Below are 15,664 nucleotides of genomic sequence, written 5' to 3' on the forward strand. Positions count from 1 at the left end.
TCTTTCATCTTCTGATATTTTTTCAGTTTCTTTCTTCAGAGACTTGAAGTTCTTGTCATATAGGACTTTCACTTGCTTGGTTTGAGTTACACCAAGATATTTATATTATTTGTGGCTATTGTGAAGGGTGTTATTTTCCTAATTTCTTTCTCAGCCAGTTTATCATTTGTATAAAGAAGGGCTACTAATTTTTAAAAGTTAATCTTCTATCCAGTCACTTCGCTGAAGTTGTTTATCAGCTGTTCATGAGGGGAGTTGCTCTGTAATTCTCTTTGTTGAATCTTTGTGTGCTTTGGGTATCAGGTTGACTTGACTTCATAAAATGAAATCGGCAATGTTACTTCACTTTCTGTTTTGTGGAAGAATTTGAGGAGCATGGCATTGGCTCTTCTTTGAAAGTCTGGTAAAATTATGTGCTAAAATCATCTGGCTTCATGCTTTGTTGGGTTGGGAGACTTGACTGCTTCTATTTTCTTGGGGGTATAGGTCTATTTGTCTATCTGATCTTGATTTAACTTTGATAAGTGGTATCTACAGAGAAAATGATACATTTCTTTTACGGTTTTTAATTGTGTAGAGTACTTTTTGTTGAAGTATGACCTAATGATTCTTTGAATTTTCTCGGTATCTATTGTAATGTCCTCCTTTTTGTTTCTTATTTTGTTAATTTGGATATCGTCTCTCTCCTTTTTACTTAGTTTGGCTAAAGGTTTGTCTGTTTGCTGAGTTTTTTCAAAGAACCAATTCTTTGTCTCATTGGTTCTTTGTATTATTCTTTGTTTCTATTTTCTTGATTTCGGCCCTGAGTTTGATCTTTCCCTGCCATCTACTCCTCTTGGGTCTATTTGCTTTTGTTCTAGAGCTCTTTTTTAAGGTGTGCCATTAAGTTGCTAGTATGTGATTTCTCCAAATTTTTATGAAAGCATTTAGTGCTATGAACTTTCCCCTTACCACAGCTTTCATCACGTCCCATAAGTTTGGGTATGTTGTGCCTTCACTTTCATTGAAAGTGATCTGATAGGATGCAGGAGATTAATTCAGTCTTCTTGTATGTGTTGAGACTTGCTTTGTGACTGAGCTTGTGGTGAACTTTGGAGAATGTTCTATGAGGTGCTGAGAAGAAGGCATATTCTTTTGTGGTTGGGTGAAATTTTCTGTAGATACCTGTTGGGTCTATTTGATTCAAAATGGCTGTTATTTTTCTGCTTAGTTTATGTCTGGATGACCTGTCCCCTGGTGAGAGCAGGGTACTGAAGTTTCCCATTGTCAGTGTATGGGGTTCAGTGTGTGATTTAAACTTTAGTAATGTTTCTTTGTCAGAGGCCTGTGCCCTTGTGTTTGTGGAATAGGTGTTGAGAACTGAAATGTCATCCTAGTGGATTTTTTCCTTTAATGAGTATGAAGTGTCCTTTCCCATCTACTTTGATTAATTTTGCTTTGAAGTTCTATAGTCCAATATTAGAATAGCTACCCCAGCTTGCTTCTTTCAGCCATTTGCTTAGAAAGCCATTTCCAACCTTTTACTCTGAGTTAATGTCTATCTTTGATGTTGAGGTGAGTGTCTTATGTGCAGCAGAAGGATGGATCTTGTTTTTGAATACATTCTATTAGTCTATGATTTTTAATTGGGGAATTGAGTGCATTGATATAGAGAGATATCAATGACCAATGACTATTAATTCCTGTTATTTTGTTGGAGGGGTGGTGGTGGTGGTGGTGGTGGTGGTGGTGGTGGTGGTGGTGGTGGTGGTGGTGGTGGTGGTGGTGTGTGTGTGTGTGTGTGTGTGTGTGTGTGTGTGTGTGTGTGTGTGTGTCCTTTTGGGGGTTAGGCTGGTGTGAGATCATTTATTGCCTGTGTTTTCATGTGTGTAGTTAACCTCCTTGGGCTGTTGTTTTCTTCTAGTACTTTTTGTAGGGCTGGATTTGTGGATGAATATTGTTTAAATTTGACTTTATCATTGAATATCTTGTTTTCTCCATCTATGATGATTGAAATTTTTTCCTAGGCATAGTAGTCTGAGCTGGCGTCTGTGGTCTCTTGAAGTCTGCAGCACATCTGTCCAGGCTCTTCTAGCTTTTAGTCTCCACAGAGAAGTCAGGTGTGATTCTAAACTCTGCCTTTATATGTTACTTGGCCTTTTTCTCTTGCAGATTATAATATTCTTTGTTGTTGTTGTTCTGTGTGTTTAGTATTTTGACTAGTGTATGAGAGGGGACTTTCTTTTCTGGTCAAATCTATGTGAAGTTTTGTAAACTTCTTGTACCTTTATAGCATGTCCTTCTTAGGTTAGTAAATTTTTTTCTGTGACTTCACTAAAAATATTTTCCGGCTCTAAGTGGGAATCTTCTTCTATTCCTGTTGTTCTTGGGGTTGGATTTGTCACAGTCCCAGACTTCTTGGATGTTGTGTGTCTGGAATTTTTTTAATTTAACATTTTCTTTTATGGATATATCCTGTTGTATCTGTTTGTATTTTCTTAATTGCTTCAGCTTCCATTATCAGGTCCTGAACAGTTTTGTTAATTTTCTTCAATGTTTTTTTCCTGCAGCTTTCTTGACACTCTTTAAGGATTTACTGAATTTTCCCAATTTTTGATTGTCTTTTTTTTTGGCTTCTTTGAGGAATTTATTAATTTCCTCTTTAGGGCCCTCTATTGTCTTCATAAAGCTGGTTTTAAGATCATTTTCTTGTCCTTCAGCTGTGTTGGAATATTCCGGGCTTGCTGTAGTGTGATGGCTGGGTTGTGGTGGTGACATATTGCCCTGGCTGTTGTTGATTGTGTTCCTATGCAGATATTTAGGCATCTGGATTTGGAGTGATTATAGGTCTAGGTGCCAATTTCTGGTTTTGCCTTTTTTGGATAGGTATTTTCTTCCTTGGTTTCTGTCTTCTGTTTGGACTTCTGGCTGGAATGGCCTGTGCTGAGTTGGGGGCTGGATTTCTGATGGCCATGATGACCTCTTGGCCAGCAGTGGTCTGCTGCTCAAGTTTGGGGCTGGAGTTCTGTGTCATGTGCATAGACTCTGATCTGGCCCGGGAGTCTTCTTGGGTTCAGAATGCTGGCCTGGCTTCTGGTGAGGCACGAGGCTTCTGCCTGCTGTTCAGGGAGGGAGCTGGCCTGGTCTCTGGAAGGGTAGGAGGCTTCTGCCATAGGTGTGGGCCTGAGCTATAGTGATGAAGAGAGCAGAGATGGTTGGGGTTATGCTGGCCAGGTGTGGGTGGGGTTGGAGTGCAGGCTTAGCTTGCCTCAGGGAGTTCGTCTGGCCTCTGGTTGGGTAGAGGCAGAGATGTGGGCTGGCATATGGTTCACAATCGATGTTTATGTCATGTTTTAAGACTTCAGTTTTCTTCTTATCTTACATTAATTTTTATTTAAAATGGATAGTTAGTTTCACCAAAAGTCTTTTAGACCCTATTGGTATAGCCCACTGCTTTGAGTCCACATGTATGGCTTCTATAGCGATGTGAGTGGTTTTGTGGAAACTGCCCACTGGAGTGACTCCCCTTAACCCCATTGTTGGCAACAGTCATTTGGATTCTACTTAGAGCTTTTGTGAGTGTCCACCTGTGGTAGCGCCTCCACTTTCTTTTGCTGTGCTACCTTCCCCAGTTTTCCTTTTAAGTCTCAATGTCTCCCTAAGATGATGGGCTTTGAGGGCTTTCCCTGCAATTCTGTCATCATGAATCATTAATTTTAATGATCTCTATTCTGTATAAGAGACATGCAATTCACTATGAAATTATGCATTTCTACTTTCCTTTTTAATGATAGAAATTAAACCATATTCTCAGTCTGTCCTATAGAAAGTAATTGGCCTACTCAATCCCCGGCTCTTTTAGTCAGTAATCTTAATTTCTGTCTGTGGCAGTTCATCCTGAGGCTTTAGGAGTGTTTCTGTGCCCCTTCCCCCCACACCCACTTTCAGCCCTGCTTCTCCCCACACCCCTCACCCCGAAGTCTGCTTTTTCTTCCATTCTTGACAAAATATTCTGCATCTATTTTTTTTTAACTTCAGGAATCTCTGACTTTTAATTGACATATTCCTGGTCATGGTGTATCATCCTCTTGGCTTGAGTCCTGGGTTTGCAGTAACAACTCTTACTGCTTCCCCTTTTCTCGCCTCCAATACCTTGATGTAGAAGTGTGGCTGCCATGCACGGACAGGGGAGAAGCACCACAGACAGCCATAGCCGAGGACGACCTGCCACAGTAAGGGAAATGTAAAGAACAGGCTCTGGCACGAAATGCCAACCGTGAATCTGGCCACATTGGTGGAGTCCTTCTATCCCAGGTCATGTGACCCCTTGAATGGGTGCCTGAGTCCAGGAGTGAGTTTCTTTTGTGGGTCCCGTGCAAGCAGATTGGATGCCGGTTCCTTGTTTGTTTGTTTGTTTGTTTTTGTCTGTCTGTCTGTCTGGAACTCTCTGCTTAGAACAAGTTGGCCTTGGACTTGCAGAGATTATTCTGCCTATGTTTTCTGAGCCCTGGGATTACAGGCCTGAGCCACCACACCTGACAGGTTGTCATTTTCATCAGGAAGCACTCAAGATGTTTCACTAAAATCAGAAATAAGATAGCTAAGCCTCTTATTAACTGTTGGAGGACATGGGAAATTTGAAGCCAGAAAGTGAAGTTGATATTTGAAAACAAAAGGTACAGTTCCCTTCTGTTGCTGTTGATTATGATTAGCAATTCCATGAGACTCTGTTACTAAAGGAAAAGTTAATATTGAGAGCAGACTTTCTGCAAAGTGAAGGAAGTCTCCTCTGATTTTTTTTTTCTGTCACCGTCTCCCCTTCTTTAATTACCCTTTTCTCTACTGTCGGCACACTTGCCCTGCTATTTATGTGACTGTGAGATGACACTACTTGACCATGGGACAGTCTGCCCGACTGTGAGGGACTTCGTCTTTCTTCCTGGCTTCACTCTGGGGATTCTGCTCTAGGATGCGATGGGGCTGGCAGGGGTTGGCTGCTTGCGTGCTGTTCCGTTCTGTCTCATAGTCACTGAGGCAAGTGTCCTGTGCTGCTGTAGAGCCCAGAAAAGCACGAAAGAGGACAGCAAGCCTGTATTCTCTTCAGCCCTTACTACTACCCTGGGCTTTCTACAGTTCCGGAGCTCCAGAAGCCAGCTCTGAACACTGAGGGTGTTAGCAGAGGTGCGCCCTCGCTGACGTAACGGCCACCATGTGTCTGTCCTCTGAGCATTTCCTATTCTTTATGGCACCCCCCCCCCCCATGGGTTACCTGGCTCCCAACCTTCCTAGTGGGGATAAGAAAACTTGAAGTTGAAGGTCTGGCATGGTTTCTTGCTAACTGATGTGGCTATGATGACAGATGGCTGTGTTTGTAGCAGAAGGAGTGGACAACATCAGAGCTTGTGTTTGATGATCTCATGTAAGAAGATGATAAATGAAAGGATCCATGTGTGTATGTGTGTGCATGGTCATGTGTGCACGCGCGCGCGCGCACACACACACACACACACACACACACACACACACATACACAAATGTTGCTGTCTTCATAGCTCAGTTTTTTTGTTTTGTTTTTGCAGGATGAAGATCAAATGCTAAAACAAATCTTTACTCTCTGGGGCTATGTATTGCTAGGAAATATTTTTTGGAGGAAACTATAAACTAAATGGTGCTGACCATTGTTATTGTGTTATTTCATTACATGCCTCCCATGGTGCTTTGAGGCACTGTGTAACTTGGGCTGGCCTTGAACTAATGGTCTTCCAATTTCAGCCTTCCAAGATCTGGGATTATAGGTTGGTGCTACCGTGTCCAAGCTTATTAGCTTTTGATTAACTATCATATTTAAACTCTGGTCACAGAGTTGGCCATACTGTTTACTCCTTGATTCTGACAGAATTTCACAAAGATGTCAGGACAGCCTCAACTTCATATTTTGATAAGAATAAAGAATTTGGATAGTTTGCTTTTGGATATTAGTATTTGCTCCAGCTTTTAGGCATTTTAAAATTTAGCACATGAAAGTAAGAAAAATAAGTGGCGTCTTGTGTCTGTTGTATGAGATAGTTTGTATGCTTCCTCATGTCAAGGCGGTAACTAAACGAGAATTTACTTTTCTCCACAATTCAAAACCTGGATGCAATTCAAAACAGTCCTGAGCAGGCGGGGCAGTTCCACTAGTTTCTGCCCATCTGTCTGTACTTCATTATCTTCATAATGGCAGCCACACTTTTGGGCTTCTTGTCTGCGTTTGAAGCACCTGAAAGGGTGAAAGACAAAGACAGGGAAGCCAAAGTTGAAGAAGAGGCCTCCCAGGAGCCTGTAGTAGAGAGGAGCTGACAGAATCACTTCAGAAAGGCATTCTGAGATGTAGATTTTGGGCCAGCGGTGGTTGTCCCTTTGGGCACAATTCTTCAGGGTATAATGAGGAAGGGATAACTACCTTTTGCATGTGCGACCTTCATTTCCTGCTTCAGGGTCTTTCATCACTATCTTGCCTTTGTTCCCACTGTGGCTTCTCGGAAGGGTGTCCGTGAGGTCATTCCTTCCACAGAAGCCCTGTGAGCACCAGAAATTAAATGTGTCCATTCCTTGGGCACAAATGGTATTCCATAGCCACACACCCAGTGGCCACTTCGCCTGTGTCTCATAGAAATCTCTGTTTTACCAGAAAGTTCTTGTTACACTCAGAAGAGAAGAGCTCTGAGGCTGCGTGTGCTTATTGCCAGCATCTGATCCAGCACTTGGCATCCAACAGGGACTTAGCTAAAATGTACTCAACACAGTTTTTGAAGACTCACTAATTTACTGGAAATTGGAAAGCTTAGGAAAATCTTTAGCTTTTTTATAAATTCATTATTTTAACCTTTTTTTTTTTTTTAGGTAAATGCATGTATTGGCTTGATTTGTTCTGTTTTTTTTTTTTGGGTATTCCCCTACCCAAGGGGCAGGGGAGTTCAAGATCTGCCTGCAAACTCCTGCTTTTTCTGCTTTAGCTGTCACATAATACATGATTAGGCCACACAGCATATCTGGTATAAGGAAGTTTATTTGGGGGAAGGGAAGGGGAGAGGAGTTAGGGCCTCCAGGAGGAGGGGGAGAGGCAGATGATAGGACAGACAGACAGACAGACAGACAGACAGACAGGCAGACAGGCAGGCAGACAGACAGGCACAGAACCATGAGGGCAGAGAAGGACAGAGAGAGAAAACATGGGGGGAGAGAGAGAGAGGGAGAGGGAGAGGGAGAGGGAGAGGGAGAGGGAGAGGGAGAGAGAGAGAGAGAGAGAGATAGAGAGAGAGAGAGAGAGACGGAGATAGAGAGAAACAAAGAGGGATGGAGAGAGAGTTGGGGTGGCGGTGGCGGGCAGGTCACTTTTATCCCCTGGAGGTGGTAGCAAGCAGGTCATGACATAAGACTTTGCTAGCACCCTGAGGGCAGCAGGCTAGTGGGATCGCCTGTGAACTAACACTAGCCTCCTGTTTGCTTAGATTGCGGGCTTGCACCATTGCACCTGGCTACTCTGAGGTGTTTTTAATTTTATAAATCAAGCCAATGGCAAGAGTGAGAGCTGGAAGGTTTGTGTTTATGTTTTTTGTCTGTGGTTTGTACCTGGGTGCAATTGTTAAATGCATTCATTGTTTCCTGCAGCAGCAAGTGCTTTTGGCAACTGTGAACTACATAGAGCTTAGGGACAAGTGGACTCAGGTGTGTACTTGAGTGCTGTGGCTCAGGTGCCCCTTACCCAGCGATACTGGAAGGCAAACGATGCTATTTACCTTGATAGTAACTGCTCTCCCTCCTCCAGAAAAAGGGTCTATGTTAATTCTTTGACAAGCTGATCCTCCTTCCCCAGGTGAACAGAAAAGAAACAAAAAGGGTGCAGATTTTCTAAAGGCACTTGCTGTGTGTGTGTGTGTGTGTGTGTGTGTGTGTGTGTGTATGTATGTGTGTGTTCAAGGAAGTCAGAGGGTAACTTTCCGAGTTCATTCCCACTGTCCACCATGTGGGCTCCAAGGGTTTGTTAAATTCAGCTAGTCAGTCTTAGTGGCAAGCAGTCTTACCCACTGAGCTGGCCCAAGATCCTTGATTCTTTCAGAACTGAGTTATACTGTATTTTGGATGCTGGCAGGAGGAAATCAGCTTTGTGGGTGAAATGGGGATGTTGTTAATAAATCAGTGTTTTACTAGCTGTGTTATGAGCTTCTGCCTAGCCACTGTGGGATCCGAATGGCTGGAAGGGTCATCTATATCTATATCTATATCTATATCATCTATGTCTATATCATATATATATATATATATCTTCAAGTTCCTTCTTTTTTTTCTGACCAGATCATAAGAGCATGTTTGACTCCTTAGCATTAGAAAGCCTCCCGTGAAATGCCCATGTTAAGAGTTTCTCCAGGTCTTCAGTAGAACCACTCAATGGGACGCATCTTAACCTTCTTATTGCTGTGATAAAGCACCATGACTAAAAGCAAAAGGAAAAAAAGTAGGGTTTGGTTGGTTGGTTGGTTTCGTTGTTTTGGGGTGTGTGTGTGTGTGTGTGTGTGTGTGTGTGTGTGTGTGTGTGTGTGTGTTCTATCTTACACATCTCAGGCCAAGCTCCATCACTGGAGACCTCAGAGCAGGAACTCCAGGCAAAAACTGAAGCAGAAGGCACGGCGAGATGCTGCCTCCTGATTGACTCTTTCCTGCCTCGCTCAGCCTGTTTTCTTAAACGACCTAGGACCATCTCCCCAGGGTGACACTGTCCACAACGCCTGGCTGGAGCCTTCCCAAAGCAATCACTAATGAAGAAGGTGCCCCACAGGCTTGCCTACAGGTCAATCTGATGGAGGCATTTTATAAATTGAGGTTCCTTCTTCCCAGATGAACCTAACTTGTATCAAGTTGGAAAAAAAAAAAAAAGGACAGAAGCATTATCGGCAGTCCCCGGGGGATGGGTAGTCTTGGGTCCTGTGGTGTCAGTGTGACCCCACAGTAGCAACATTGGCGAGCCTGTCAGAAATGTGGAGCTTTAGCATCCAACCCTCAGGCCTCTGGGTCAGAAGTTTTGAGAGCGGGACTCAGCCAACTGTAATAAACTTTCTCCTTCAGGGTCAGATTTGAGAACTATAAAATCAAGAGACTCCCACAGTGCCTGACAGAGTGTCTTTTAGAATTCAGCACCTGGTAAAAATGTCTCCTTTGACAAGCTGGCATAAAATCATTTTCCCAGAGAGCAAGAATGATAACCCCATCCTGTTTCTACTTCTGCCTTTTTTTTTTTTCCAGGCAACTTGGAACTGTATGCCTTGCTCAATCACAGTCAATACCGTGCCTGGACCTTTTATTTCCCCTTCCTTTCCCTGCATTTTATTTGCTTGTTTTATTTAACAGCCTTACTATGAATCTTTTATTATAGGCCTTCTCAAATCCATTTTGCTAGTAAGTGGATTGGCAGTGTGGGGTGGGATATAATTTGAAATAAATTGACTTGCTCACATAGTGATTGGCAGTAGAAGTCTTTGGCCAAGAAACAGACTAGATAGAAAAGGAAGCTGGCCTGGAATTAAACATGTCCTGCAGAAAACATTATATATGTCATTGAATATTTGTTCATGGTAAGAAAATGCAAATGGCGTAGACTGATAAGAAATGTGCTTATAGGCTCAAGGTTCTATTTCTCCACCCTAATACTGGGTACATTTTTAGTGTCCCATTATTGCCCTATATACAAGGAAATAGATGAGCAGAATAAACCAGCCTACATTTTATCTACATTAAAAAAAAAACCTGGAAAATGTGGGGTAGGGGAGACAATAGGAAGAAAGAGAATTGTGTTTTCTGTGGTGTTACAGACTCAGCTCACTGGTGTCTACTGCTCCAGGTTTTTTTCACCTCTTCCTCTCTCTGCCTCTTATTTTATTCCCTCTCTCACCTCGTTTCTCTGAGATTTGCACTTTCCATTTGCTCTTGAAATCAGTTAACGGTTAATCTATTCCCTGGCATTAGCACTTCCCTTGGGGATTTACCAATTGATTGGCCTTTTAATCCAGTTGTTAAAATTCTCCCAATACTCGCTGACACGGAGCACTTTCAATTTGGGTGTTTTAAAGTGCTGGCCAGGGTCATTAAGAATGTGGAGTTCGAATACCTACTCTGTAGAGTGCAGGCATTGCCTACACATCGATTTGCTCGGTGAAGGTGGCCTCTGGGGAGAGGGAGGGGAAGGGTGGAACAGTTGCCAAGTCCACCCTCGTCCTGAGCTCAGCCTACACAGCACACCTCAGAACAACTGAGAATGCGCCATATAACCTTCACAGGTCCCTGCACCTGTGAGTAAGTCACAGATGGCGCCTCATGCTCGCATGCTGGTTGCTCCTTTATGGTGGATGGCTGGGTCTTCAGCAAACTCAGAGTCTGTGAACTGCTCCCCAGAAATTGATGGTGTTGCATTTGTGATATTTTTTTATACACTTAAATCACTAGAAATGGAACCAATAGGTGATAGAAGTTTGGCCGGACAGATGCTCAGTTAAGAAGCAAGATTGTACCTTACATTCTCTCCTCTCTGGCTTGTATCTTACAGCGATATGAGGACAAGGAAGTCAGGATGGTGAGGAAAGCTATGATCTTGAAGGTATTTTATTAATGTTTTTACCACAATATTTATTAAATGCTTACTACTATTATTTTTAAAGATTATATATTTTTGTATTTTATGTATATGAGTACATGTATGCTTGCATGCTGAAGAGGACATCAGATCCCATAATAGGTGGTTGTGAGCCACCATGTGGTTGCTGGGAATTGAACTTAAGCCCTCTGGAAGAGCAGCCAGTGCTCTTAAGCACTGATCTATCTCTCCAGCCCCCAGTACTATTATTGTGAAATGCTCAGTATTTACTTTTTTTTTTTTTACATTCTTACCTATCTTGTATAATCTGCATGTGTTAGTATGTGTGCGCGCATGGGAGGGTATGGAGGTCAGAGGTCAACCTTAGCTACTGGTCATCTGGTGCTGTCTGCTTTTCCTTGAGTGTCTTTCACTGCTCTGAAATTCACCAAGGAGGCTACATTGCCTGGCCTGCAGGCCCAGGGATATATTTCCCAGTGCTGGGTTAACAAGCATGCCACCACACCTGACTCTTTACGTGGGTTCAGGGAACAAATTCAGGTCTTCATGCTTGCCTGAGTACAACAGCACCCAGCCCTACATTCTGTAACTTTGTAATGGCAAGAGTTGCTCTGTTAAAATCCTAGAAACAGACAAGTGCATTAAAAGTCTTTCTTGAAACAGCATTTTTTTGGGGAGGGAGGACTTGTGTTATTTTTTGTTGTTGTTGTTTGAAATATTTGAAAAATCAAATATTGCTTTTAGTAGAAAATAAATACGTTAATGAAATCTACTCAACATAATAGAATAATGTCCTTTTCATGTTAGCCTTTCCTAGTAAATTACTGTTTTTTTTTGTTGTTGTTGTTTTTTTGTTTTTTGTTTTTGGAAGTGAAGGGATGGTCCTCAATCACACCTAGGCTTTTACTACTTGGCACGGGGCTTGGCCTATGTTAGGTTCTATTGTTGAGTAAGAAAGCCAGTGGTTCAGTTGCCTTTAGTGAGCTGAGTGCAGTCTGTGGTAACATGGATGTATGAAGCATCCCATGAACATAAACACATCAGTGTCTTCTGGTTTCCCAGTACTCCAGCCTCTTAGGGGGCCTTCCAGGGCCTCCTGGTTGGGGCTGTTGAAATGCTTTAGAGTGAGAGGTGCCAGCTGTCATACTGGGCAAACAGTCCATTGGTTATAGTTGGCCTGTCCTCAAGTTGAGTTTCTTTATAATTTTGATTGAGTGTATAACATTTAAAATGCAGGGAATCACACATGTGCAGTCTCTCTCTCTCTCTCTCTCTCTCTCTCTCTCTCTCTCTCTCTCTCTCATTTCTGATGTTTCTGTTATTATTAAGACCTCAATAGAATTCTCCTTACCTGTCCTCATGGCAGCATTTATTCCATGAGGCATGCTTCCTGAGTTCTATCTAGGAGAGTATTGCTCTTGATTCCCCCCTGCCCCCTGCTTAGTAGGAAAGAGACCTTGTGTGAATGCACCCCTATGGCTCACAGGGAACCCTACAACTCAATGTAAGATGTTTTGCAGGCAAGAAGATGCCTTGAACTGGCCGTGCATAAGCAGAAATAGGAGATCTGGCTAGTCCAAAGTCCACTGCTCAAAACCTCTCGTCTGAGGAGAGAAGGGTGGGGGAGCTTCCTCACAGGGGGCGTAGTAGACATTTCCCAGGCTTGGTAGCAGAAAGCTCCTGGCCCGTGAATGTGGTGACTATGGGCACGCTGTTAGCAGGGAGGAACAGAGGGAGATGATACAGATGGATGAGGGAAGACCCTGCTGAGGTGGGGTCAGCCCTGAAACAGAATGAGTGGCATAGCAGCTCTGAGGATATGGGATGGAGCTGGGGGAGCTGCCAGACTGTAGTGTGAGCCTCACCGTTGAGAAAGAGGGAAGGAGGAGGAGAAGCAGGGAGGACCAGGGTTGGGTAGAAGGACTTGATGCTAAATGGTACTTTGTAAGAAGCCTTGAGCCAGCGTTTCCAGTCAGAGGAATCCCACTTCGCTGCAAATGGACTGACATGCTTAGGCAGTGAACTGCAGCTGCCTGTGGGAAGAGCAGCTTTGGTGTCCATGTGGTGATGGCTTTTCAAATACTAAGGCTGTGGCCATGGGGCCATTTGCTCTCCATGGTTGGAAATCCGAGACGTTCTTTGTTCCAGCTGCTGAAGTTCATCCCTTGGGTCTTGCAGAACTTTCTACATTCACACTTTTCCAGTTTTTATTATAATTTATTCACATTACATCCTGATTGTTATCCCCATGGTCGTATCCTCCTGTTCCCACTCTCCCTCCATCTTCTGTCCTATTCCCCTTCCTAGACCTCTGAAAAGTGGGATCCTCCTTCCTCTCTGACCATAGCCTATCAGATCTCTTCTGGATAACCTACTTCTCCTTCCTCTGTGTTCCCTCAGGGCCTCCCCGCCAAGGGGAGGTGATCAAACACAGGCACCAGGGTTCCTGTCAGAGGCAGTCCTGACTATCTATGCCTCTTCCCCCCCCCCCCCCCCCGCCCCATGGGGAATGATCTTTCCAATGGCTACATCTGAACCAGGGGTTTCGGTTCTCTTCTCCCAATGTCCTTGGTTGGTGCATCAGTTTTTGCAGGCCCCCTAGATCCAGATCCAACTAGTGGAGCTCCTGATTAACCGCCCCCCCATTCTTCCATCCCCCAACTCTTCCATACAACTGAAAGCACTTCTCCCAGAGTTCAGTTACAAGTCTCAGTATTTGTCCTGATCCTTCTCTGGGTAGAGTCTCTCAGAGAACTTCTATGTTGGGCTAATGTCCGCTAATACATGAGTATATACCATGCTTGTCTTTCTGGGTCTGGGTTACCTCACTCAAGATGATCTCTTCTAGTTCCATCTATTTTTCTGCAAATTTCCAATTTTGATTGCTAAATAGTATTTCATTGTATAAATGTACCAGAGTTTCTTTATCCATTCTTCAGTTGAGGCACATCTAGTTTGCTTGCAGATTCTGGCTATTACAAATAAAGCTGCTATGAACACAGTTGAGCAAATGTACTTGTTGTATGGTGGACCATCTTTATGTATATGTCCAGGAGTGGTATAGCTGGGTCTCAAGGTAGCACTATTGCCAACTTTCTGAGATAGTGCCATATTGATTTCCAAAGTGATTGTACAAGTTTGCACTCCCACCAGCAATAAAGGAGTGTTCCCCCATCTCCATATCCTCGCCAACATGTGCTGTCACTTGAGTTTTTGATCTTAGCCATTCTGATAGATGTAAGATGGAATCTCAGTGTCTTACATTCACATGTAAGAGGCATTGCCTCCTCTGTCTCCAAGCTCTGCTGAGCTCAGCCGAATGGGACAAACCATCCCTCTTTTATTGCAGTTAACTTTGGGTCTCACACTGTCCGTTCTGAGCTCACAGATCCTTAATCATCACCTTGGTAGATCTTACTGACAGGCCTGTCATATCCTTCACCGGGGCCCTGAAATCTTGCGGCCATGCCTTTCTTGGGCTAGGATTCCTGCATTGGCTCTTCTTAGTCGCAGTGGGTTTGAGTAAAAACAGCTCAGCCTCTGCCTGAAAATTTGGGTCAGTTATTCCTGCAGTATGCTATTCTTTTGGTCCCCAGGCACAAAGAATTTAGTGTGCTGTTGCAATACTAAATTGCAACAATGCTTGTTCATTGGAACCCTTGTCATGCCCAGTGGCAAGTGTATAACACTCCTTGGGGACTTGCAGCTTTCCAGAGCAGAGGTTTGTAGGTAGAAAGTGAAGCATCCTTTATGGGCCAATGGGAGTGTCCATTAAGAGAAGCCACTCTGGCTCCCTTGCTTTTCTTAGGGGCCCACAGGCTCTTCCTACTCAGGGCACTGAGTTATTTAGAAGCCTCAGTCACACCTTCTAAAGGATAGCACCTGATTCCTTCTGAGGGTTATTAGGTTTTGAGTCAAGATGGTTAGAAGGCTGGTCCAGTAGTCTATGATGCCAGCCACCACTGGGCATTGCAGTATGGGATCCAGAATGAACCATATAGTCTTTGTCCCCATACTGTATCTTTTCTATGAAGAGGGCCTTGTGCAGATGTCTCCTGAGCAGGCAGTCTTAAAACCATAGGCATTACTGGCTGAGCCCCTTGGGTTTGAATTCCCTGGCATGTTGTTGAGCATTTTTAATAGTATTGGTACCCTACAAGCAAGCCTTCTCTTTCACAGTACTCAGAGCAGAGGCGTGGCCGAAATGAGCTCTTCAAAAGGGTGCTTTTTTTTTTTTAAACCTCAGACGGCATGACTGCTCCAGAACCCCATTGGCTTGCTTCGTGATTCCCCTGGGGGCTTGCTTAAGCTCTGCGTTTCCACCTAATCACAGGAAAGAATTTAAACTATATCCTGTAAGCAGTCAGACCCCAAGGTGGTTTCCAGCTGTAAAACTTCATTAGTAGATCTCTGGTTTAGAAGTCTGTGATATTGAGAGATAGGAAAGAAGTAAAGCCAGAGGCTGAGAAGGCCATCTAAGCAAAAGTGGAGGATGAGAGCCAAGTGCTAGCCACAGGAATGACGAAGAGAGAACTGTTTGGAAAAGTGTTTAGAAAGTCGCATCATTAAAACCATGCATCTGGAGGGAATGCCTGTCTAAAGCAGTCTTGGGATTTTGAGATCTGCCAGGTAATCTGAAAGAAATCCACCTGTTGGATTTTTGGCCGTTGTATTTAAAAGTGTTCCTGGTGATCATGCCTCTAAAAGACATTTGAACTGCCTGGAGCCAAAAATGTTAATAAGCTGTATTTAATCAACTGGCTCTTGAGCTGAACCCTAATATTAATTTTATTGAACCAATTTTTTCTTCCAAAAATTCAGAGCTTGGGTAAGCCAGGAATAGACTGAAGCACAATCTGAAATGCTGCTTTCATCTATTGTGTTTCCTGTGTGCCTCTAGAACTTAGAACAGGCTCCAATACTTACTAGATGGAATAAATAATGCCTAAGGGAAGGAGTTTTCTTGACTAATAATGAACTTGGAAGTTTTTCCCATGGGCATTGAGCTGCTACTAGGAGATGTTCGATCTGCAATGTCCTAAACAGTCAAAGAGAAACACC

At 43.5% G+C, this 15,664-nt stretch overlaps 1 protein-coding gene across 6 annotated transcripts in view; it reads left to right on the forward strand.

Annotated features, from left to right (window-relative positions):
* LYPD6 (LY6/PLAUR domain containing 6) overlaps window positions 1-15,664 on the forward strand; it is a 128,757-nt gene that overhangs the window by 63,379 nt on the left and 49,714 nt on the right. For 2 of the 6 annotated variants that reach the window (XM_084800012.1, XM_084800011.1), the window contains exon 2: window positions 10,556-10,606. The exons of the other annotated variants lie outside the window; for them this stretch is intronic. The gene's annotated coding sequence lies outside the window, so the exon portion shown is untranslated. The remainder of the gene's footprint in view (window positions 1-10,555; window positions 10,607-15,664) is intronic. 6 annotated transcript variants of the gene reach the window in all.

This window comes from Acomys minous (assembly GCF_964271855.1).
Source record: "Acomys minous genome assembly, chromosome: 10".
Taxonomy (NCBI): Eukaryota; Metazoa; Chordata; class Mammalia; order Rodentia; family Muridae; genus Acomys; species Acomys minous.